The 24,167-nt window shown below is 40.1% G+C and overlaps 1 protein-coding gene and 1 long non-coding RNA gene across 3 annotated transcripts in view; one reads left to right on the top strand and one right to left on the bottom strand.

Annotated features, from left to right (window-relative positions):
- NFKB1 (nuclear factor kappa B subunit 1) overlaps positions 1 to 4,553 on the bottom strand; it is a 118,338-nt gene extending 113,785 nt beyond the window's left edge. For both annotated transcript variants that reach the window (XM_072810464.1, XM_072810465.1), the window contains exon 1: positions 4,437 to 4,553. The gene's annotated coding sequence lies outside the window, so the exon portion shown is untranslated. The remainder of the gene's footprint in view (positions 1 to 4,436) is intronic.
- Positions 3,711 to 24,167, top strand: part of LOC140623781 (uncharacterized) — a 32,521-nt gene continuing 12,064 nt past the window's right edge. The window contains exon 1 of the long non-coding RNA XR_012023314.1: positions 3,711 to 3,800. This is a non-coding gene — a long non-coding RNA (uncharacterized lncRNA). The remainder of the gene's footprint in view (positions 3,801 to 24,167) is intronic.

Below are 24,167 nucleotides of genomic sequence, written 5' to 3'. Positions count from 1 at the left end.
AAACTTCAAGTAATCTTTAGATAAGAATATAATATCTAGGAAGCCATAACTAGATTTTGGTTTCTTTCTTCCCTAAAGGCAAGGCAAAATAGTGTAATTTTTGTTCCTTGCAGAAAACAGCTGTCTTATTTTTGAACAAAGAAAACTTATGCCATTCCTTCACTCAAAAAATAGTTATTGATGACCTACTAGATACCAACAAATACAATGCTGAATGTCAGATATTTCTTTGTCAGTGTAAATTAGATATGATCTCTTTTTGGCTGGAACTATAGGATTTTTATTCTTTCAGATAGTTCTTTTCTTCTCCTTTCTATTATCTTAAAAAATAATTAGAATAGGCCATATAGTCTTTATATTCTTCTTTAAAGCTCTACTAGTCAGAATCTTTTTTCACCATTTAAAGAACTTGAGTATCTATTGAAAGTATGGGTCAGAATAAAAGCCGGTTGTAAGATTTTTGGCCTAATGGTGAAATATAAAGTAATAAGCCAATTTGTAATCCATTTCATTATTCTAACTTCAAAAATAGGCAGCAAATTAAAGCAGTTCATGAAACCTGTACTACTGATAATTAAATCTATGAGTTACAGAAAAATAAGGAAAATAATTAATTGATTTCTTTTTAAGATTTATAATGCAATGATATTTTTATAATTAACACTCTAAATTAAATATTTTAATTCATAATCTACTCTTAAAGATTCTGTAATCTTTAACAAATGACATCTTATACTACTTTTATGTAAAACTGTTAGGCCTGGGCAGCCCAGGTGGCTCAGCAGTTTAGCACCGCGTTCAGCCCACCGCCTGATCCTGGAGTCGCAGGATGGAGTCCCAAGTCAGGCTCCCTGCATGGAGCCTGCTTCCCTCTCTGCCTGTGTCTCTGCCTTTCTCTCTCTCTCTCTCTCTCTCTGTGTGTGTCTCTCATGAATAAATAAATAAAATCTTTAAAAAAATAAAATAAAACTGTTAGGCTTTAAATTATCTGTAGTGAAGCAATAAAATACTATTTCACAACTTATTTCTAAACTATTAGTTGATTTTCAAGGGTAGGTCTGTCAACCTCAACCAAAATATAAAAGACAGCTCTGTAATTTGTACCCAGGAACACTCTCTCAAATATAGCAGAGACCAAAGGTACAAAGCAAGTTTATCATCATGAGAAGAATGCTATTTTTTTTTCCAATAGTGAGACACTAGAGACTCATGAATGAAATATCACAAACAGTCTCAGTTATGTTACTCTACTAACTCTACCAAATTATATGGCTTGAAATATTAATCTTTATTGTTCAAAAAAAAAAAAAGTCAAGGAGCCAAACTAACTTGTAGGACTGTGTCACAAGTCTAAACATTCCTTCCTAAGGCTGAATGCTTCTAGTTCTTGAAAATCCTCAAGGTCCTCCTAGAAATGACAGGGTCAACTCATAGGGGTATATGTGCTTCTGACGGTTTAGCTGCTCACCTCTAAGAACACTACAGTGGAGTTCAGGATTTGTGGGAGGTGCAAGAATGCAAACGAGAATTAATTCCCAGAAAGCAGCACAAACTGCTTCTACACTGAAGTGTAGTTTACTGGTCATCAAGAAGCAGTTGTCAATTAACTCTAATCAGACATAAATGTAGATCTATGAGTAAGACATTTTAAAGTGTCCTATGACACTAAAATTCTTTTCCTCCTCCTCTTCCTTCTGTTCTTACAATGTTAACAATCAGGCCACCTTATATGATTCATACAATAAACAGAAAACCAATAAAACAAACAATCTCCCTACTAATTTGCATAGCCATTGACTCTTATACATCCATTCCTGATAATATGATTCCTGTTCAATCTGTAGACTAGAATAGCATAATCTCAATATTTACTCTATTGGTTAAACTACTCTGCATTTCCAGATACACATTCTACTGCAGTCATCTCTGTGCTCAGAAGAGCATATCTACTAACATGTTCTCAGAAGAAAAAGGTATTTTCACTACTTTATCAAGAATCCATCTGGAAAGTCATATTTTTTAACTTATTATTTTAAAATGTCAATACTGTTGTTACTTCTTCCAAGTTCAAACTAATTGAAGGTTATGAAGTAACCACTTCCCCCCTCAGAAGCCAGAACTTTCACCTCTTCTGAACAGGGGAATACCTCTCATAAATTAGGTAAAAAAAAAAAAAAAAAAAAATCTTGCTGATTGAATGATAGTCCAAGATTCCTGCAGCTGCCAATTCTTTATCTAGACCTTCTATCTTACCACAGTGAGCAATCCCTGAAAGGCAAGCTAGTAGCTTACTTCATCAATTATCTGGAAGTCCGAAAGCAGTAATAAAAACAACCTGCCTAAGAATTAGTTTCTTAAACTAGCTTCAGTTTGTTCCAAGAACAGGACAAGGGAAATAGGAGGAATATGATCACAAATCTAACATTCTGCCTATTTCAGACTGAGCTTTTTTTTTTTTTACCAACGGCAACTCAGTCATCTCAGATGAACTTGTTTAAGAGGTAGAAATAAGAAGGAAGTGCAAAGATCAAAGTAGTGCTTACAAAGGGGAACGACTATTTTTGTATGTATACTCCAGTATTTACTAACTGGGTTTGAAAAACAAGGTGTTTATTCAGCCCATCTGAATGCCAGCTGCAGAACATAAGATCAAGTCGAAATCTGAAAATAAAGATAACAGACTTTCAAACCATAATTTTCAAACCCACCAACACCTAACTGGATTACATTTCCCTTAAAAAGTCTTTCAAACAGATTGGAAGTGATTTACTATCCACAGCAAACAGTATTTCAGTGCCAGCATTAAATCTACACATAATGAGCCTTTCTTTGTGTTCACATTTGTCCAGAAGGCTGTGGCCCAGGAAGACATTTTATCTAAACAAGCTCCAGAGGGCATTGAGAGTTGCAGGTATATCAATATGGATGAATAATTTCAGGAGATTTCATATTTCCACTTACATGTTCAACTCCCCTTAGCAACTTAATTACATGATAAACGTAAAATGCTACAGGAAACAAATCTCTGTATCTCCTGTCTTCCCAAGCTCATAAGCTCAAAAAATACTTTAAGTTATTTAGATTTCTTTAGTGCATCAAACAGTAAACTGGTTTATCTCTAGAAAGCACAATATTAAAATTAGGAAAACAACATACTTCAGCTAAGAACTTCTGGTTAATCAAGACTCCCTTTGAGTTTTAACAAACGCTATGCAATTTAAACTACTCAAAAATATTCTGCTGAGATGTTTGCTAGAAAAACAAGCACTGAGCCTCTTGATCCCAAACTTCGCTGTTTACCAAAGACCATCAGTTTATAGAACATTTGTACTCCAGAGTTTATTAAAGGTTTTAGTAATACTATAGTCATTTTCCCCGATTATGGGCCTTATAACAAAGCCTTTAAGTTAAATATAGTCATTTAATAAGCTGCAATGCTGAAAAACCTTACTTGGCAAAGTCCATGAAAAGGTCTTAAACCTAATTAAGCACTGTATCATCAAGTCCCATTCAGATTTCAGAACAGGCCAATAAATAAATCAGGGCGAACTTCTACACTGGTATCTATTTTTAAAGACCATAAGAAAACTTGTATTTAAAATAGTCTTTGTCTATCGCATTGTTTTTGTTTTAGAGGTCATGCATGATACATCGTGGCGTTGACGTGCAGTCCCAGTGTTTTACATAATCAGTGTTTAAAAAGTGCTCTAAGTAGATCGTTTCTTTTCTCAAATGCCAGGCTGTGTAGGATCAGTACCAGGCCCTCCTTGGTTTTTGAAAACGAAGATACAGATCCTCTAGTAGGTGAATATAGTCCGTCCTGGCTGGTCAGCGTGTGCGCGTGTGTGTGTGTGTGTGTGTGTGTGTGTGTGAAGTGGGGGCTTCTTTTTGAAGTGGGAGATGAAGGAATGAGGCTGTTCTCTCCAACCGGGGGGGCTGGGAGGGCTTTCCCAGTCCAGAGGACTGACACACACTTCTGCTTTCATTTCATGGACCGCCCTTAGGTGAAATCTGGTTCAGCACTGCACCAACCACCTTCCCCTCTCCGAAGCGCACCTCGACACCCTCCGGCCACCCGGCGGGAGCGGGTGGAGGTGGGGGCGAACCTTAAAAAAAATTAAAAAGTTTGCAAATGCGAGCGTTCCCCTCGGGTTCCCGCTGCCGGCGGGCGCTGGGACGCGGGCGGGGAGGGCGGGGAGGGCGGCCGCGGCCCCGGGGTCCCGGGGTCCCGGGGTCCCGGGTCGCGGCGCGCCTCTGCCCCCGGCCGGTCCCCCGCGCCTCTCCAGCGCGGTCACCCGGGTCCCGCGTCGGCTCCAGCCCCGCGGCCGGCGCGGGAATGAGGAAGTCCGAGCAGCGCAGGGGGTGCGGGGCGGGAGGTGGCGGGACGCGGGCCACACGTCCCCGGCGGGGCCCCCGCTGGCCCGAGTTCGGCTTACCCTGGCGGCGAGTCCGCGCTCGGCCTCCCCGCGCCTGCGGGCTCCCCTGCGGGCTCCCCTGCGGGCCGGCGCGGGCCTGCGGGCGGGCGAAGGCAGGAGCGGCGGCCGGGGCTGGCGGGCGGGCGGGCGGTGTCTCCGGGCCGGGCCGGGCCGGGCCGCTCAGCGCCGCGCCATGTCCGCAGCGCGGGCCGAGGGAGGCGCAGGGCGCGCGGTGGCCGGGCCGCGGCGGCTCCGGCCTGGGCTGCGCCGGGCGCTGTCGGAGCAGGGGCGGCGGCGGCGGCGGCGGCGGCGGCGGGGCTTGGGGCGCGGGGCTTGGGGCGGCGGCGGCGGCGGCGGCGGAGGAGGAGGAGGAGGAGGCCCGACCGACGGGAAGGGCAGGGGAAGCTGTCAGCGCGTCGCCGGCCGCGCCGGTGGCGAAACCTCCTCTTCCTGCCCCGGCTCGCGGGTGCACTTCTCTCTCGGCCTCTCTCGCTCACTCTCTCACTTCCTGGCTGGAAATTCCCACTGACGTCGAGAGAGAAGACAGACCGACGGACACCGGCGCGCACGCAGCGGGGGCGGGAGGTGGGGTCGCCGCCGGGGGCGGGGGAAGCCCGCGCTGCTGGGGGCCGCCGTGCGCCCCCCGCCCCGCGCGCCCCGCGCGCCCCGCCCGGCCTCGCCGCCCCGCCCCGCCCGGCTCCCGCCCCTCCCGGCCGCCGAGGGGCGCAGGCCGGGGGGCGGCCGGACGCGTGGGCGCCCCGCGGAGCCCCGAGGGCAGGGGCGGGCGGGTCCGGGGCCCCGGGCAGGCCCGAGCATCTGGAGGCGATGCCGGCGCGGCCTGGAGCCCGGCGTGCGGCGCGGGGAAGTGGATCTCGTGTATGGACGCCTCGGAGCCGTCTCGTTTACCCTGAAACCTCTCCGCAGGCTGAAGCGGGACTGCTGCATCCTAACCGACTTGTGTCCGGTGGATCCCGAACATCTTTAAGACCTTCTGCGAGGTCCTCAATCGCCTTCCTGCTCGTGACAGTTCTTCAGAACATTCATCCGCAGGGTGTTGTCAGGCCTTTAGGATAATCGCCGCGGATAGAGTCATGCAGCGGCGGTAGCGCTACTTTTGGGTCGCAGCTCGTGAAGGAAAAACTAATCCAGCGGATGGGAGTTTTTCTGTCTTTCTTTCTGGAGGGGCCACTACGAGAACCCCAGTGACCACCATCCACTAGCTTTGGGGCTTCTTCATGTTCCAGGCACTGTGTTAGGCAAGGGCTGGGGATACTTAAGGAAAGACTAGCTCCCAGAATAAGAAACCTTGAGCTAAAGTAGATACTACAAGGCTCATTATCCCACCACTGAGTTCCCTGGCCACTGTGTAAATTTAACTTAAAACCTTAATAATCTCGCAATAACTAGGTGGTGTTATGGTGTTGCTATGGCATTTGATTGCCCTTGAGAGTTGGCCATTGTTTTCAGGCTGCTCCCAGCCCCCCCCCCTTTACACCCCCCCTTTCGTCCCTCCCCGAGGCTATGACAAGGTTCTCCAGTGCTTGGCGGAGGAACAGAGACCCATTTGGCTGGGTCTGGGGGTCTGGGGGGAGTCTCTGCAGATGAATGTATAGTGTAGGTAAAATGATTTTTGCCACTCACACGAGTATAAAGAGTGCAAATTTCCATTAGACAAAAGAGCGTTAGGGGAGTAGTTTTCTTCTTTATGGGGCAGATGTGAACATTCACAGGCTTCATGCAGGGGTGTGGGGTGTGGGGAAGTGGGGATGGCATGGCCCATTGATGAAAGAATGGAGAGATAGGATTGCATGACATATTTTGGGAACAAATAAAATTTTTTTTTAAGATTTATTTATTTATTTATGAGAGAGAGAGAGAGAGAGAGAGAGAGAGGCAGAGACACAGGCAGAGGGAGAAGCAGGCTCCATGCCAGGAGCCCAACGTGGGACTCGATCCAGGGACTCCAGGATCGCCCTTGGGCCAAAGGCAGGCGCTAAACCACTGAGCCACCCAGGGATCCCCAGGAACAAAAATTAGAGAACATTATTTAGTAAAATGGAATTAAATCAAATTTCAAATTCAAAATTATCCCACAGGAGAAACATAAAATTGAGGATGGAGTGGGAAGAAGCAGGTATATTAGTTTCCTGAGGCTGCCATAACAGTTACCAAAACTAGGTGGTTTAGAATAACAGAAAGTTATTCTCTCACAGTTCTGGCGGCCAGAAGCCAGAGATCAAGTTATTGGCATGCTCCCTTTGAAGGCTCTAGGGAAGAATCTTTGCCTCTTCCTAGCTTCCAGGGGCTCCCACAATCGCTAATACTCCTTGGCATTTAGCTGCATCAGTCACACATCTCCCTCTGTCTTCACATGGTTTCTTCTCTGTGTCTCCTCTGTGTCTTTATAGCTGTATCTCTCCTTTCTCTTATCAAGACACCAGTCATTGAAGCCCACCCCAATCCAGTATGATTTCATCTTAACTTGATTACATCTGTAAAGACCCTATTTCCAAATAAGGTCACATTCATAAGTGCCTTGGGTTAGACTTCAACCTTATCTTTTAGGGGAATGCAATTCCATGTATTATAGTAAGCAAAGCTGTAAAATTTCCCCATCTGCTCTTTTTGGTTCACCGGTTAATCTTCCTATACTCTTGATTTGTTTCCTAACACTTTCTCTACACCTGGTACATACCTGCTTTAAGGAATGTTTCTTATAAATTCACTACCCTAAAGTGTCAAAGGGCATTTGCCATTATCAGGCTACAAAGAAAAAAGAAAGCCTAAATACAGAATTTCACACATCAGGACTGTGGAAAGGGCAAGTTGTGTTGTGTTTGTCACCAGTCTTTGAAATTACATAAACATCCCTTCTCCTGAAGCTGAATGTTGGAAATGTCAGTGTCCAGAGAATTTTGAGGTTGAGAACTCTAGTGTGTGCATTGACAATGAAAAAATGAAACAGGGTGTGAAGGGGATTCACAAATACAGATCCATATATCTGAGTCTTACAAACTCTCAGACCCATCTTAGTGATATAACAGGCCTAAATTGTATTTCTGTAGAGGTTGCAACTTGCTTCAGGTCATGAAACTACCTCCAGATGCTTAGAAACATCCAGGTTACAGGCCTTGGCCATGGGCGCCAAGATGAAATAGAAAGGTTTTACTAGATTTGAAATCAGACTTGAGGTGGAGTCTTCGATTTGCCTTGAATTATCTGTGTAACCCTCTGCCAAGTAATAGTTTGTATGAATTTCAGTTTCTTCACCTGTACAATAAGCATGACATTATGGCTTATATTGTCTATTTTGCTGTATAATAGCTTTCTATAATGTCTTACATTTATATGTTGTATTGCTATGATCTGAATATTTGAATGTTCATATGTTGAAGTCCTAACCTTGAAAGTGAAGGTATTTCATAATTGATTTAGTATCCTTATAAGAGACCCTAGGAGCTTCCAGTCTGGTGAACACATGGAGGTGGGGCGGGGGGCGGGGGGGGGAATGGCATGCCTGGAGTGAGCATGGAAGCTCTGTGCCCTTTCCCTATACCTTGCCCTGTGGATCTCTTCATCTGGCTATTGATTCACATCCTTTATCATGTCCTTCAATACACTGGTAAATGACACAGAAATAATTCAACACTATGGACCATTTTTTCACCTATGGACTATATATCATCCAATGACTATCAGTTTGATGGAGAAGCCATTGAGGAGTACATATGCTCCTCCATTCAGTAGAGGCACGAAGAGGGTATCATTTGACTAGTGGCAGCTGTGTCAGACAACACACACACATCAGCCAAAAAATCAACAAATTATTTGGAAGCTATTACAATGGTTTGTGGAACAATTTGTGCTACAAGCAGATCTTCTGGCATATATAAACCAATTCCTGAAGAATGGACAGCAGCTGCAAATATACAGCTTTAGTACTGCAAAGGCTGGTTTCCCTACTTCCTATCCTTCAGTGCATTCAGGGATGTTAAAAGAAAATATCACATTCAAACAACTAAAGAGATTATTAAATTCTCTCGTATGCTGTTGATAAAAAGAGGGAGAGACTCCAGAGACCTAGCTCCTCCCTTCTGCTATGTGAGGATACAACGAAAAGTCTGCAACCAGGAAAAAGGCCTCACTAGACCATGCTGGACTTTCAGTATTCAGAAACGAGAGATATAAATCTTTGTTGTTTATAAGCCACCCCGTTTGTGGTATTTTGTTATAGCTGCCCGAGTTAGCAGACTAAGATATATACAAAACAAAAACGTATGTATAACGTTATTAACAACCTTACCTCACAAAGTTCTAGAGAAAAAGAGGAGATAAAGAATGTAAGGCCTATACAAATGTAAACATTTATCCTAAGAAAAAAGACTTGAAATTAATTTTTGTCATAGGCTTCCAGGGCATATGTACTTGCACTATTGAAAGACACTGAGTAATATTCTCTCATCCTTGCAACGTCTCTCCGTACTGATAGTGGAGTATTTCATTTCACCACCATTAAAGTGCTTGCCATATTCTGTGTTGTGCTTGCACAGTTAGCATGTCTTATTGAAGGCACACTCAGTTAGCCTATATAAGTGGTTATAAAAGAGAAAGAAGATACAATCTCTACTAGAAGAATGACACCTTATGGAATAACCAAGACAAAAGCAATTTGTACAATGGATTATTTCACTAAGAGTAAAACCAACCTGATAGGGCAAAGAAATCATCTTCCTCTTTCAATTATATAAAGAATTGAGAATTTTATTCCCTTGGCAATGAAGACACACTGAAATAGAGACAGCAACACATTTAAAAGAAGAATGTCACTGGGGCACCTGGCTGGCTCAGTTGGTAGAGCATATGACTCTTGATCTCTGAGTAGTGAGTTGGAGCCCCGTGCTGGGAATAGAGTTTGCTTAGAAAACAAAACAAACAACAACAATGACAAAAACCAAACAGTATCATAATTCTAAAAAAAATAATACAATAAAAATTAAAATATTAAAAGAAGAATGTCCCTGTATCTTTCCTATCAGTTCAAACAAATATTTATGTACGACCATCACTGCCTTCAAAGAGTTCACAAAACACAAAGGAGTGCTTAAAATTATTATATAAGGCAGAATATAGTGAATGTTTTCATGGAGGTATATTAAATACTTAGGTATAGGTAGAGAGAGATACCACAATGCTGTCAGTATTGTCGGGTGCTTATGCCCTTGGGCTGCAGAGTCGGGTGCTAAGTTCAGATCTGAAGCTGTACCTGTTTGTGCTCTTCACAGAAAGTAATTCCCTCCTGCTCTGCTCTGACTAGGTGTGTGACCCTAGAAAAGGAACATCATTATTCAAAGCCTCCTTTTTCTTACGTGTTAGACATGATTACAATTAAATCCAACTCATATTGGTATTGTAAGGGTCAAATGAGATGCATACCAGATGCTCAGGAAACTCATTTATATTGTTTATTATTATGGATATTGTTGTTTTTCAAAGGAAAAACTTGATGAAGAAGATAGCATCTAGCGAATGTTGGAATAGTGAATAAGATATGATGGTGAATTGATGAAGAGAAAGAAAACAGATTGGATGAGGGGGTGAGACTTAAAGGCATGAAGTCTGGCTTTAAAACACACTTAGTGGGGCAGCCCCAGTGGCCCAGTGGTTTAGTACCACCTGCAGCCCGGGGTGTGATCCTGGAGACCCGGGATTGAGTCCCATGTCAGGCTCCCTGCATGGAGCCTGCTTCTCCTCTGCCTGTGTCTCTGCCTCTTTCTCTCTCTATATATATCTCTCTCTCATGAATAAATAAATAAAATCTTAAAAAAAATAATAAAACACAGTTTGTAACAAAAAGACTTCCACTTCCTAAAAGTAGAATTGTATGTTGTAATAATTAATATAAAAAAATCTAGATTTAGAGGCACCTGGGTGGCTCAGTCAGTTAAGCGTCTGCCTTCAGCTCAGATCATGATCCTAGGATCCTGGAATCAAGCCGCGGTAGGCTCCCTTCTCAGTGGGGAGCCTGCTTCTTCCTCTCTCCACCCCTTCCACCCACCTACACCCCCCCCCCCCCCCGCTCATGCTCTCTCTCACTATCTCTCTCTCTCTCAAATAAATGAAATCTTAAAAAAAAATCTAGATTTATTCCCAGACACCCACCTGCAAACGTTTTTTGTCTGTCACCTCTCTAAAAGCACACTCATAGCATTTAAAATATGTCCCATAAATATTAAGAAAATATTAAAAAAAGACTATTCTCTTAAAAAGTGTAAACTAAGGGCTTGATGGAAACAAGGGAAGCACATATTGTTTCAACAAAGAATTGGCCATAAAAGCATATCCTATACATGGAGAGACTCAGGAAGAAGGAGAGGATGTGAGAGAGCCAGGATTTTATTCTAAGTCAACCTGACATCTACATGTGGGAGGCTGAGATGCAGGTGGTGGGAAACAAGTTGCAATTTGTGAACATGTAGAAGTCCTGGCGTCATTTACACTTTTCTTTGAGTCAGTAAAGAAGGAATGGAATATATATTGTTTTTCTCTTTATGGATATCACAAAATAATAGTCTTTTGCTGCTTCCAGACAATAATCATTCTGGAATTTACCAACAATATAAGTGGGCAAAACAAATACTTTTTTACAAAAACTTGGATAGTACAATATATCCTAAATAAATGAACTACTCAGTAAAGCCAGAAAGAGTTGATATTTTACGGGGTCCTTTCATAATCTAAGTAAAAGATGATTTGGACTCAAGCTAATATATGATAGTAGAAATAGTAATCTCTATCATTTATTGAATGCTTACTATTTGTGACATTGTTTCCAGTCATATTTATATGCTGTTTGGAGTAATAATACTAGCAACTATTTAAAAAAAAAACCCAAATCAAAATAAAATAAAATAAAAATTTAAAAAACCCAAATCTTGATGGTTTAACACAATAAAAGTTTTAAAGTTTACTTTTCTTTCACACAAAACTCACTGCAGAAGTTTGTGGTTGGGTAGCTCACCTGGGCAGCTCTTTTGCAGTGATCCAGAATCTTTCCATCATCTAACTTCACCATTGTTATGTGTTGTTTCCAGTGTTGCCTCAGAAAAGAAGAGAGAGCAAAGGAAATGTAATCTTCTTTTAGCCGTCCTTTATTGTAAGTGACACCGTACTTCTGTTGACATTCCATGGTCCCACTTAGATGCAATGGACCTGGGAAACAGTTTGGCTGGGTGTTTAGGAAGAGGACACAGGTTAAGTGAGTGTATTGTTAATAATCGCTATACATTTATTAACTTATTTAATTCTCAAGCAATTGTATAAGATAGGTTGTTATTTTTTTTTAAAGATTTTATTTATTTATTCATGAGTGAGAGAGAGAGAGAGAGAGGCAGAAACAGGCAGAGGGAGGAGCAGGCTCCATGCAGGGAGCCCGATGTGGGACTTGATCCCGGGTCTTCAGGATCAGGCCCTGGGCCGAAGGCGGCACTAAACCACTGAGCCACCTGGGCTGCCCCAAGATAGGTTGTTATTACTCCTGTTTTGACAGATGAGAAGTCAAATCATTGTTCTAAGGTTTCATAACCATTATGTAGTAGGGGAAAACAGATTTCATCCCAGTTGATTTGGCTTTAACACCCATGCTCTCAGCCACTAAACTAAATTATATTTCCAACAAAATGAAAAGGAGAAGAATTTAAGAGATTTTTTAGAAATTAAGGCCAATAGGACATGTTTATAGATTATATGAGAAGAAGAGTGAGAGACAGCTCTGAGATTTTTCATCTGGGTAATCAGAATGGTAACATCACAACTGAGAAAGAACCTATGGGAATATGATACATTCAGTTTTAGACATGTTAAGTTTGGTAAACTCAATGAGATCTCCATGTGAAAGTGACTCATGCTCAAATGGAAATTAAAGCCTGAGGCTCAGAGAGACATAGGGTTGGAGCTCTAAATCAAGAAATAACTATAGGAGCACATGGGTGGCTCAGCTGGTTAAGCTTGCCTTTGACTCCGGTCATGATCCCTGGGTCCTGGGATCTGGGATCAAGCCTCATGTGGGGCTTCCTGCTGAGGGCTTCTCCCTCTCCCCACTGCTCCTGTTCTATCTCTCTCACTATATCTCAAAAATAAATAAATAAATAAATAAATAAATAAATAAATAAATAAATAATCTTAAAAAAAAAAGAACTTAAAAGATGTGATAATTGTAATGAACAAATATTAGTGACCAAAGAAAGTTGGAAGAAAAGAGAACCAAATACAGAAATTTTTTTTTTTTTTTCAAATACAGAAATTTGAGGAATAATTATTGCTGGGATTGAGATATGTGTGTGTGGGGGGGGGGGGGGAGGTCAGGAGATGCTTAAAGGCTCCCAAGGTGCCATCAAAGGCAGGTAGAAGGCCGAGAAAACCAGAGGAGAGAGAGAGAGTTTCCAGGAGCAGAGTGCTCAACAGTGTCAAATACTGAAGTCAGCTCTTGAAAGGTGAGGATGAGAAAAGACAGTTGAATTTGGAAATTATGAAATCCCGAGCATGGCTATAGGGGATGGTTGTGCAGCCAAGGGGGGAAAAAAAGCAGTCTGCATTCTGCTTGTCCTGTTTTCTCTGGAAGAAAAGGGAATTTTATTAACTCTCAAAATGGTGCTGATAACAGTGGCTGTGGTCTGATGTTACTATATGCAATTGTTTCAGTATAATGATGAGAGCCAAGAACCAGATCATAGGGGGCTGAAAAGTGAGTGGGAAATGAAGAGTAAATGCAAAAGAATCTCAGAGTTTGGAGGGAGAAGGAAGGAAAGAGAAGTTAGTGTGATTCTTCATTTATTTGACTAACATTTATGGAATTTTGGAAAGGTTGAAAGATAGTTTAATGGGTTAGTAGAGTTCATAAGAGAAAGAGGATTAACGTAGGGGCAAGGTGCCAGAAGAAAAGAGAACTGGGATCTGTGGAGGTCATAATCTAGGTAAAGAGATTAGGGAAGACAAGTCTTCCTGTGTGAAAAATGAGGAGGCAGAGCAAAGGTAAAAGAAGATTAGAAGATTAGACTCTAATCACCAGCTATAATGCACTAAACTTCAACTAAGAAAAGTTTATAAGGAGTATATTAGTTTGTCAGGGCTGCTGTAACAAAATGCCACAGGCTGGGTGGCTTATAAAAAAATTAATTTTTGTATTCTCCAAATACAGTCACATGCTGAACTACTGTGGATAAAGAATTCAGCATGTGAATTTTGGTCAGGACACGACTCATCTTATAATAGAGATATCCTCTATTGATTTTCATGAATACATGGAGCTAGAAAAACCAACTCATGCCAGTTTGCCCAGAACTATTCTGGCTCAAGCACAGAAATCCTTTGTCTAAGAAACCTCAGTCCCTGGCAAACCAAGGTAATTGATTAGGCTACATGAAGCCAACAAAATTAGTTTGAGTGAAACCAGACTGGCTAATGGGCATCCCATTTAGACAGGTGCCAATTACTTGTTTTTATGAAGGAAGTTTCTATTTCCTGAAAGATTCCATATCTAGCTGTCAATGCTATTCATAAGTGATGGTTTGAGGCCTGTATATCTCTCTTTCTGTATATATCTTTAATATGTTTAATAATCTATCTCTCTCTATTTATATCTTTAATAAGATAATTATGTCCTTGCATACATCTTTTTCGTGACAAGATTTTCAAAGAATCCTGAAGAACTCATTATAATAGTAATACCCATTATAATAGATCTCTATTCATGATATTGGTAGCAAGACTTCTATAGAAAACATTATCAGGACTTGTCAAAGTGCAAATTCAAACAATGCTGTTTATCAATTGACTATTTGACTGTTTCACAATTTTTAAAAACTTTCAGTTCAGTATACTTTAAAATTACAGCCATATCACATAAGTAAATTATTTTAGCAGCACTTATATTGTCCTTACAGCCAACCTTTTCTGAGGGTGTTAGTGGTGTGTGTGTGTGTATACACATGCCCACACAGTTGTAGGCAGATGCCATTAGATCTACTGAAGAAAGTTTGGAGTGACACTGGGAGAAACAAACCCTGGTAGTCCTGAGGCTATCACGCAGTGAGACCCACAGATCCTGAGTTGAAAGGGCAGTGAGGTTACCAAACCCTACTGACCTCAGTGGAGTCTTTTCCATTTGCCAAAGTTGTCTAAGATCCTCCTATTTGCTTCTCTAGTACCTGGACTATTAGCTCATTGTATTGAATTGTATTATATTGAATTGTATTATATATATCATACAAATCGTTAAGTCCATATTTAATTATTTTTTAAAGGTTTTATTTATTTATTCATGAGAGATACACACACACACACACACAGAGGCAGAGACACAGGCAGAGGGAGAAGCAGGCTCCACGCAGGGAGCCCTTCATGGGACTCCATCTCGGTCTCCAGGATCACACCCTGGGTGGAAGGCGGCGCTAACCGCTGAGCAACCCGGGCTGCCCTCCTATTTAATTGTTTTTAATATAAAAAATGTAAAACTTTCAAACATAATGTCACAAATTAAAAGTACAGAGTATAAAATATAACCAATTGGACTTCCTCTGTGTAGCAATCCGAGTGCGGATAGAAAACAGATGGTATCTTAACAGTCATGAAAGAGAATTTAATGAAGAAATTATTGACAAGGGTGGGGCAAAGTTAAGGGAAACCAATAAGTGGTGGTGAAGCATCCCAGAGATAACAAGAGCAGGGAGACTTTATCACGCCTAGGCTTTTAAGGGCAAGGAGAGACAATGGTTGCTCAGAATCAAGAAAGAGCTTGTAGGGGCACCTGGGTGGCTCAGCGGTTGAGCATCTGCCTTCCCCCCAGGGCGTGATCCTGGAGCCCCGGGATCGAGTCCCACATCAGGCTCCCTGCATGGAGCCTGCTTCTCCCTCTGCCTGTGTCTCTGCCTCTCTCTATGTCTCTCATGAATAAATAAATAAAATCTTTAAGGAGAGCAAGCAAGCTGGTGGCTGTAGAAGAGTTTTAGAAAAGAGTTGGGCACTTCACTAGAGAAACTGGCCAGGGACCACTCACCACATGGCAGGAAGGGAAACAACAGAATATATTACTCAACCTCTCCCCCCAATTCACATCTCCAGTGTTTCCCGTTAAGAGGACTGAAATGCAAGCCAAAGCCACAGAGCAGGATGGAGAGAAGTGGAGAGAGAGTGGATCTGGAGGAGCAAAAGCAGAGTATCCAGACCATAATGCATATCCAAAGTCATTATTATAAAAAGAATTCAACTGGTCAGTTTATAGTGGTGCACGCAGACACCTGCTGTTAATTCATCTGTCCTGACGGGAACAGAGGGTGGTTGTGGGGCGTGGAATAGTACAATGCCTGGAAATATCATTATACAAGTGTGATTTTAAATACCCAGTAATCCAGTTCCGTTTACAAGCGCGTTAAAGGGAGATTATAAGTAGGAAAGAGAACTACCTATTCTTACAACAGACTAGATCAGCAGAAAGCCCCTCCTAAAACCAGATTACATTGGTCCATGGAAGATTAACTTTTGGTGGTTTGAACCTAAATTATTTCTAAAGCATTTTATCCACCTGGTCAGATCAAGTCACTTCTCAGTTCAAGATCTTCCAAAGGCTTCCTCAATCACTCAGCACAAATAGCAAAATCTTTAAAATGATTCAAAAGGTCCTTCAAAATCTGTTTGATGCTTCTCTGATTTCATCTTCTACTTCTCTGCTGGTTACTCTCTCTGTCCCAGGAAAGATGTTATTGCTGTTCCATGAACACATCAAGCACGCTCCCCACATTGCCCCCAGGACCTTACATATACGCTGTCTTCCATGCTCAAAACACTTGGCAACGCTCCATATGGTTCACTCCCTCACTTCCTTCACATTTCTGCATAAATGGCACTTTGTAAAATAGCAGCATCAGCCCTTCAGCCTCTGGAATACAATTGAAATATGATTGAATACAATCATATTTATGTAACACTGTTAATTCGAGTCACTTTTTTCTTTTTCAAAGTGTGATCTGGCTATATTCAAGTAGCAAATCTTATATTTTGGAATTTCCTTTAGTGTCACTTGATTGTCATTGTTCTTAAGAAATTGTTTCATTGAATATGTAGTCTAGATTAGGAGTTACTTTCTTTTCATACACCGAAAGTTTCATTGTACTCTCTTTAATTTTCATTGTTGCTTTCAAAAAAAGTCAGCCTGGATCAGCCTGATTGCTCCTTTTTTGATCTTTTCTTTTCTTTTTTTCTGATTTTGTTGTGATGGGGGTAGGTGTGGTCTACTTTTATATGCCCTATTTAGATTTTATTGTGTTTTTTAGTTTTATTTATTTTATTTAAATTCAATTAGCCAACATATAGTACATCATTAGTTTCAGATGTAGAGTCCAGTTATTCCTCAATTGCATAGAACAACCAGTTATCCTCACATCAAGTTCCCTCCTTCATGCCCATCACCCAGTTACCCCATCCCCCACCCGCCTCCCCTCTAACCACCCTCAGTTTGTTTCTTATAGTTAAGATTCTCTTATGGTTCATCTCCCTCTCTGATTTCTACCCATTCTGTTTTCCCTCCTTTCCTCTGTGCTGTTTCTTCTATTCCACATATGAGTAAAACCATATGATGTTTGTCTTTCTCTGACTGACTTATTTTGCTCAGCATAATATCCTTCAGTTCCATCCACATCAATGTTATTGTTTTTTTTTTTATAGGGTTTTATGGATCTCAGAATTTAATATCTTTCTGGAAAAATCCTAATCTAGTACATTTTCCAATATAGCCTATTATTATGACTAATATTATATTACTGATTACTAACATTACTACTAATATTATAAATACCATTATAAAGTTATTACTGTAACTTTTAGGTCTCAATATCTCTTAATATCTTTATCTCTTTATGGTACATTCTGAATAATTTCTTTACATTTATCTTCCAGTTTACTAATTCTCTTTTCAGATTTATCTTCCAGTTCATCAATTCTCTCTTGAACCACATCTCATTTGCTATTTGCTACAGCAACTGAATTTAAAATAATAAATTATCCACATTTCTTGAAGCGGTATCTTTGGAAATTGTTTGAAGCTTGGGTTGAAATTGAATGCTCTAAAGAATATTTATGGTTTTTTTTTCCCCCTATACTTTGGGCACATTATTGGGTTGAGAACACTTATAACAATTTTTTCTATTTTTTAAAGATTTAATTTAATTGAAAGAGAGTGAGAGCACACAGTACATGAGCCAGGGTGAGGGAGAAGATGACTCCCCAGTGAACAAGAAGCGCTACTATGTGGGGCTCAATCCCAAGACCCTGGGATCATGACCTGAGCCAAAAGACAGATGCTTAATCTACTGAGCCACCCAGGTGCCTCTAGCTTGGGAACACTTTAAGTTAAATTCCCCACTTAAGTGTATTTGACCTCTACATATAGGGTGAGTGATTATGAATTCCCAGGAGAGAATTTTTTCCTCTTTTTACACAGTGACAAGGCTTAGACAGGCAATTTTTTCAGCTGTTCATTCCTTTTTTTTTTTTTTTAAAGTTTTATTTATTTATTCATGAGAGACAGAATGAGAGAGAGGCAGAGACACAGGCAGAGGGAGAAGCAGGCTCCACGCAGGGAGCCCGATGTGGGACTCAATCCCGGAACCATGAGATCAGGCCCTGAGCCACCCAGGCATCTCTCAGTTGTTCATTCTTGCTTTCAGCTTTGAGAATGTATGAATTTCTGATTTTCATGCAACCTCAGCAATTCATCAATTTTTAAAACATGTTATGTGGGATTTTAATCAGTTATTTCTATTAGTTATTTCATTTTAGTCACTTCAATCAGGAAGTGAACACTGAGAAACACGTAGTTATTTTTAAATGATAATTTTCCCCTCCAGTTATAGCATCTGCATAGATTTAACTGTTAATCTCTTAAATTTTAGTTATATCTTCTCGAGTGATTTTATTACTTTTTAAAAAAGTTTTCATCTGATTCTGCCAACAGATCTATTTCAGAGAAACACCTGTTTGAAGTGTTTATCTTGGTTTTCCTCTCTGGCTTGTTGGTACTACTAGGGCAAGTAGTTATTTTCCATTTCCTGCTCAGACCTCAGAGTTTGTATACACTGACCTATAAGTATGGGTCAAGTAGTTTAGGGTCTTTTATGTAGTGGCAAATTTGCAAGGAGGAAAGTTTCTGCTCTGGCGGACTGGTGGTGAAGCAACTGGCAATAGTCAACGTCCAGCTGAAGCTTTGGAAGAAAGCCTTTCTTCTTTCAGATCTCCCTGGGTGCAAGTGGAGACTCTTTCCTAGCCTCGGGGGCCAGGAGCAACTCATCTCATGGGTACAGCTCTCCTCCATACTATCTGTCTGGATGAGGTCACCTCTCACAAAAAAACAGACACATAAATAAGCATGTGTAGCTCTTTTCTGAAGGTGTTAATATGTTTCTCAGGATGATCTTTCACTAGGGACCATGAAATTCAGAACTTTGCTTTAGGCAAAGAATTCTATCCTGATTGCATATTGTAATTGTTAATGTGATTCTCAAATGAGAATATGCTTATCTTGGTTAGGATGTTTTTCACTGCAAGGTGTAGAACCCTGACTCAGGATGATTTAACAATTATGGAATATTATTAGATCGTATAGTTGAAATCCTTAGATAAAGAGGACTTCAGATCCAATGCAATCAGGACTTTGGGCCCCTTCTCCTCAGAGGCATTTGTTTCTGCTTTCCTGTCTCTGTGTTAGCAATTTTCTCTTGCTGGCTTTCTTCTTGGTCAAAAGATGGCTTCCAGCTATACCATGGACAACATTTTTTTTACACTGAGAAACTGAGAGAGAGAGAGAGAGAAAAAGAAAGAAAGAGAGAGAGAGAGAGAGTTTGTTCTTACAGTTTTTTTTTTTTTAGATCAAAGTAGAACTTTCCCCAAAACTTTCAGCAACCTTTTCTTTGATTCTTACTGGACAGAACTGACTCATACACACATTCTTCTTATTTTATTTTATTAAGGATTTTACTTATTTATTTGAGAGAAAGAGAGCAGAGTGAGCGAGAGAGATCACAAGCAGTGGGGAGGGACAGAGGGAGAGGGACAAGCAGAATCCCTGCTGAGCAGGAAGCCTGACACAGGACTTGATGCTAGTACCCCAACAGCATGACCCGAGCTGAAGGCAGATGCCTAACTGACTGAGCCATTCAGGCTCCCCCATGCATTCTTTTTAAATGGCTTTATTGAGTTATAACTGACATACAATTAGCCACACATATTTAAAGTATACAATTTGGTAAGTTTTGATATGTGTATACACCATGAAATCATCACCACAATCAAGATAATGATGATATATATTATCCCCCAAAGTTTCTTCATGGCCTTCTGTACTCTCTCATTTTCACTCCTCCATCCCCAATTGATGTACTTTCTGTCACTATATATTAGCTGGCATTTCCTAGAGTTTTATATAAATGGCATCATTCAGTGTGTACTCTTTTATTGGGTTTCTTTCATTCAGCGAGATCATCTTGAAATTCATCCATGTTGTTCTGTGTATCAACAGCTCATTCCTTTCATAGTTGGGGAGGATTCTGTTATATAGATATACCACAACCTATCGACTTATTCCTCTGTTGGTAACCATTGGGTTGTTTACAGTTTGGGGCTGCACAAATAAAGTTGTTAAAACATTTGTGTATAATTGTTTGTGTAGACATATACTTTCTTTGCTCATGGGTAAATGCCCAGGAGTGAAATGGCTGGCACAAATGGTCAGCATATGTATAACTTTTTAAGAAACAGCAATCTGTTCTCTCAAGGACGATAGTATTTACAATCCCACCAGCAACTTATGAGAGCTCTAGATCCATCATACTCTTGTCACATTTGGTATGGATGGTCTTTTTAATTTTAATCACTATAAATAGGTATGGTGGTATCTCACTGTGATTCACTTTGCATTAACCTAATGTCTAATCTTTTCATGTATTTATTTGCTATTTGATGCAATGTGTTCAAATATTTTGTTCATTTTTAGTGGGTTGTTTGTTTTCTTATTACTGAATTTGAGAGTTGTATGTTCTGGGTAGAACTCTTTTATCAGGAAGGCTGGGTGGCTCAGTGGGTGAGTATCTGCCTTTGGCTCAGGGCATGATCTCAGGCCCTGGGATCCCTACCTCAGGCTCCCCACAGGGAGCCTGCTTCTCCCTCTGTCTATGTCCTTACCTCTCTCTGTGTGTGTCTCTCATTAATAAATAAATAACATCTTAGAAAAGAACTCTTTTATCAAATATATAATTTGCAAATATTGTCTTCCAGTCTGCAAAGCTTGTCTTTTTATCCTCTTCTGAAGAGCAAAAGGTTCAAATTTTGATGAAGTCTAATTTATCCATTTTTTTGACAGCATTATACCCAAGAACTCTTCACCTAGTTCAAACTCATAAAGATTTTCTCTGTTTTCTTCTATAACTTTTGTAATTTGAAGCCTGAATTTAGATCTATGATACATTTTCAGTTAAGTTTTGCATATAGTGGTGCAAAATATGGATTGAAATTCCTTTTTTCTTTTATTAAAGTATGGTTATCCAATTGCTCCAGTATCATTCGTTGAAAAGGCTAATTTTTCTCCACTAAATTGCCTTCACAACTTGTCAAACAATTGTCTATATGTGTGGGTCTATTTCTGGAGTCTTTATTTTGTTCTATTGATCTTTTTTTCTGTCTTGACAATATGATGTTTAACCATTAGAGTTTAATAATACATCTTGAAATCAGGTAGTACTAGTTTTCCAACTTCTTTTTCAAAGCTATTTGGGCTATTTTAGATCCTCTGAGTTTCTGTATGTATTTTAGAACCAGCTTGTCATTTTCTACACTAAGTATACCAGGATTTTGGACCCCTTTAAAATTACAGGTCAATTTGGGGAATATCATTGTGTTAATAGTGAGTGTTCTTGTCCCATAAATAAGGGTCTCTGTTTATTTAGAAAATCTTTTAATTTTTGTCAGCAATGTTTTGTAGTTTCCAGTGTTTTAAAATTTTCATAGTTTTTTGGTCAGATTTATCCATAAATATATATATATATATATGTGTGTGTGTATATATACATATATGTATATATACACACACAGAGAATCTTTAATTAAAGATTTTTATTTGAGAGAGACACCGAGAGAGTGTGTGCAAGAGGGGGGAGGGGCACACAGCGAGGGAGAGAGAAATTCAAGCATACTCTTGCACAGAGCATGGAGCCTGATGTGTGGCTCAGTCCCAGGACTTGGAGATCATGATCTGAGCTCAAATCAAGAGTCAGTCATTTAACTGACTGAGCCACTCAGGATCCCCTAGTATTTATATTTTTAATGATATTTGTTTATTTAACTAGTAATTGGCTAGCTGGTAAATACTGATCTGTTCTCAATTTCTATATTTTTGTTATATCAAAGATGTCACATAAATGGAATCATACAGTATGTAACCTTTTGAAAAAAAATTATTCACTGAGTCTAATTCCTTGGAAATTCATACAAGTAACTATATGTGTCAATAGCTCATTTCTTTATATTGCTGAGTAGTATTCTGTGGTATAGATGCTTCAGCTCCTTTGCCAGTTGAAAGACATCTCAAGGGCAGCCCCGGTGGCTCAGCGGTTTAGCGCTGCCTTCAGCCCAGAGCCTGATCCTGGAGACCCAGGATCGGATCCCACGTTGGGCTCCCTGCATGGAGCCTGCTTTTCCCTCTGCCTGTGTCTCTGCTTCTCTCTCTTTCTCTCTGTGTCTGTCATGAATAAATAAATAAAATCCAAATAAAACTTTTTAAAAAAACATAGAAGGAAATCTTTGGGATACCAGCTAGGCAAAGGAGTCTTAGATTTGACACAAAAAGCATAATCTGTGAAGGAAAAAAAAGATACATTGGTCTTTAACAAAATTAAAAACTTTTGTTCTGCAAAAAGGTGGCTAAGAGGATCAAAAACCAAGCTGCTGCCTGGGAGAGTATATTTGTAAACCACATGAGCAACAAAGGACAAAGTATCTAAAATATAGAGAGAACTCTCAAAACTCAAAATAAACAATCCAGTTAGGAAATGGACAAAAGACATGATCAGAAACTTAATTGGATAGACAGATGGCAAGTAAGTACATAAAAACTTCATTAGCCCTTAAGAATGTATACATTAAAATCACAATGAAGTTTTATAATACACCTATGGCTAAAGTAAAAAATAGTGACAATGTATAGCCGGTCAGTGTGAAGAAACTGGAGGACTCCGATATCACTGGTTGAAACGTAAAAATGATATATAGTCATTCTGGTAAGCAACTTAGCAGTTTCTTAAAAAATTAAACATGTGGGGCACCTGGCTGGCTCAGTCAATAGAACATGTTTTTTTTTTTTTTTTTTTAGGAGAGAGAGAACAGGGAGGAGGGGCAAAAGGAGGAGAGAATCTCCGGGAGGTTACATTCTGTGACCTTGTTGGACTTTCTTATTAGTTACAGGAGCTCTTTTGTAGGGCCCTTCTGATTTTCTACATAAAAAATCTTATCTTTAACAGAGACAGTTTTATTTCTTCCTTTTTTGACTGTATGCCTTTTATTTGTTTTCTAGTTTTACTGCAATAGCCAGAACCTATTGCATTATGTTGAATAAAAGTGGTGAGAGTGGGATGCTTACCTTGCCCCTATTTGAGAAAGAAAGCATTCAATCTTCAACCTTTAAGTGTGATAATAGTTGTGAGCTTTTATGGATGCTGTTTATGAAGTAGAGGAAGTTCTCCATTCTATTTTTTTTATATTTTGTTTTTATCATGAATGGTTTTTGAATTTTGCCAAAAGTTTTGTTGCATCAATTGGTATGATCATGTGATTTTTTTTTTTAGTTTTGTATACTGTGAATTATATTGATTGATTTTTAAATATTGAAGTAGACTTGGATCCCAGAAAACAATCCCATTTTGTGACAGTATAACTCTTCTTAGATATTGCTGAATCTACTTGTTAAAACTTTCACATTTTGGGGATCCCTGGGTGGCTCAGTGGTTTGGCACCTGCCTTTGACCCAGGGCGCGATTGTGGAGTCCCGAGATCGAGTCCCGCATTGGGCTCCCGGCACGGAGCCTACATCTCCCTCTGCCTGTGTGTCTCTGCCTCTCAATCTCTCTCTCTCTCTCTGTGTCTATCATAAATAAATAAATAAATAAATAAATAAATAATAAAATATATCCAGTATAAATAAATCTTTAAAAAATAAATTTTTCACATCTTTTTTCATAAAAGTTATTCATCTATAGTTTTCTTTTTTGTACTGTTTTTGTCTGGTTTGGTATCAGGGTAATACTAGCTTCATAAAATAGATTTCTCTTGTGTTTGCTGGAAAAATTGGGTAGAATTGGTGTTAATTGTCCTTTCAATTTTTGGTAGAATTCTCCAGAACAATTCTCTGAGCTTGGAGATTTCTTTTTTTGAAGCTTTATAATTATGAATTCAATTTTTTAAATAGTTATAGGGCTATTCAACTATTTTATACTGGATAAGTTGTGGTAATCTGCATTTTCCCAGGAATTGATTGATTTCACCTCCATTGTCAAAGTTGTGCATGTAGAGTTGTTTCTTTACTACCTTGTGATGTCTTCAGGGTCTGTAGTGATTTCCCTATTTTATTCCTGACATACCTGTTTGACCTTTTTTTTTTTTTTTTAAGATTTTATTTATTCATGAGAGATACAGAGAGGCAGAGACATAGGCAGAGGAAGA

Source organism: Canis lupus, chromosome 33 (assembly GCF_048164855.1).
Source record: "Canis lupus baileyi chromosome 33, mCanLup2.hap1, whole genome shotgun sequence".
In the NCBI taxonomy this organism is placed as follows: domain Eukaryota; kingdom Metazoa; phylum Chordata; class Mammalia; order Carnivora; family Canidae; genus Canis; species Canis lupus.
This window is presented reverse-complemented; position numbering and strand designations above follow the sequence as displayed.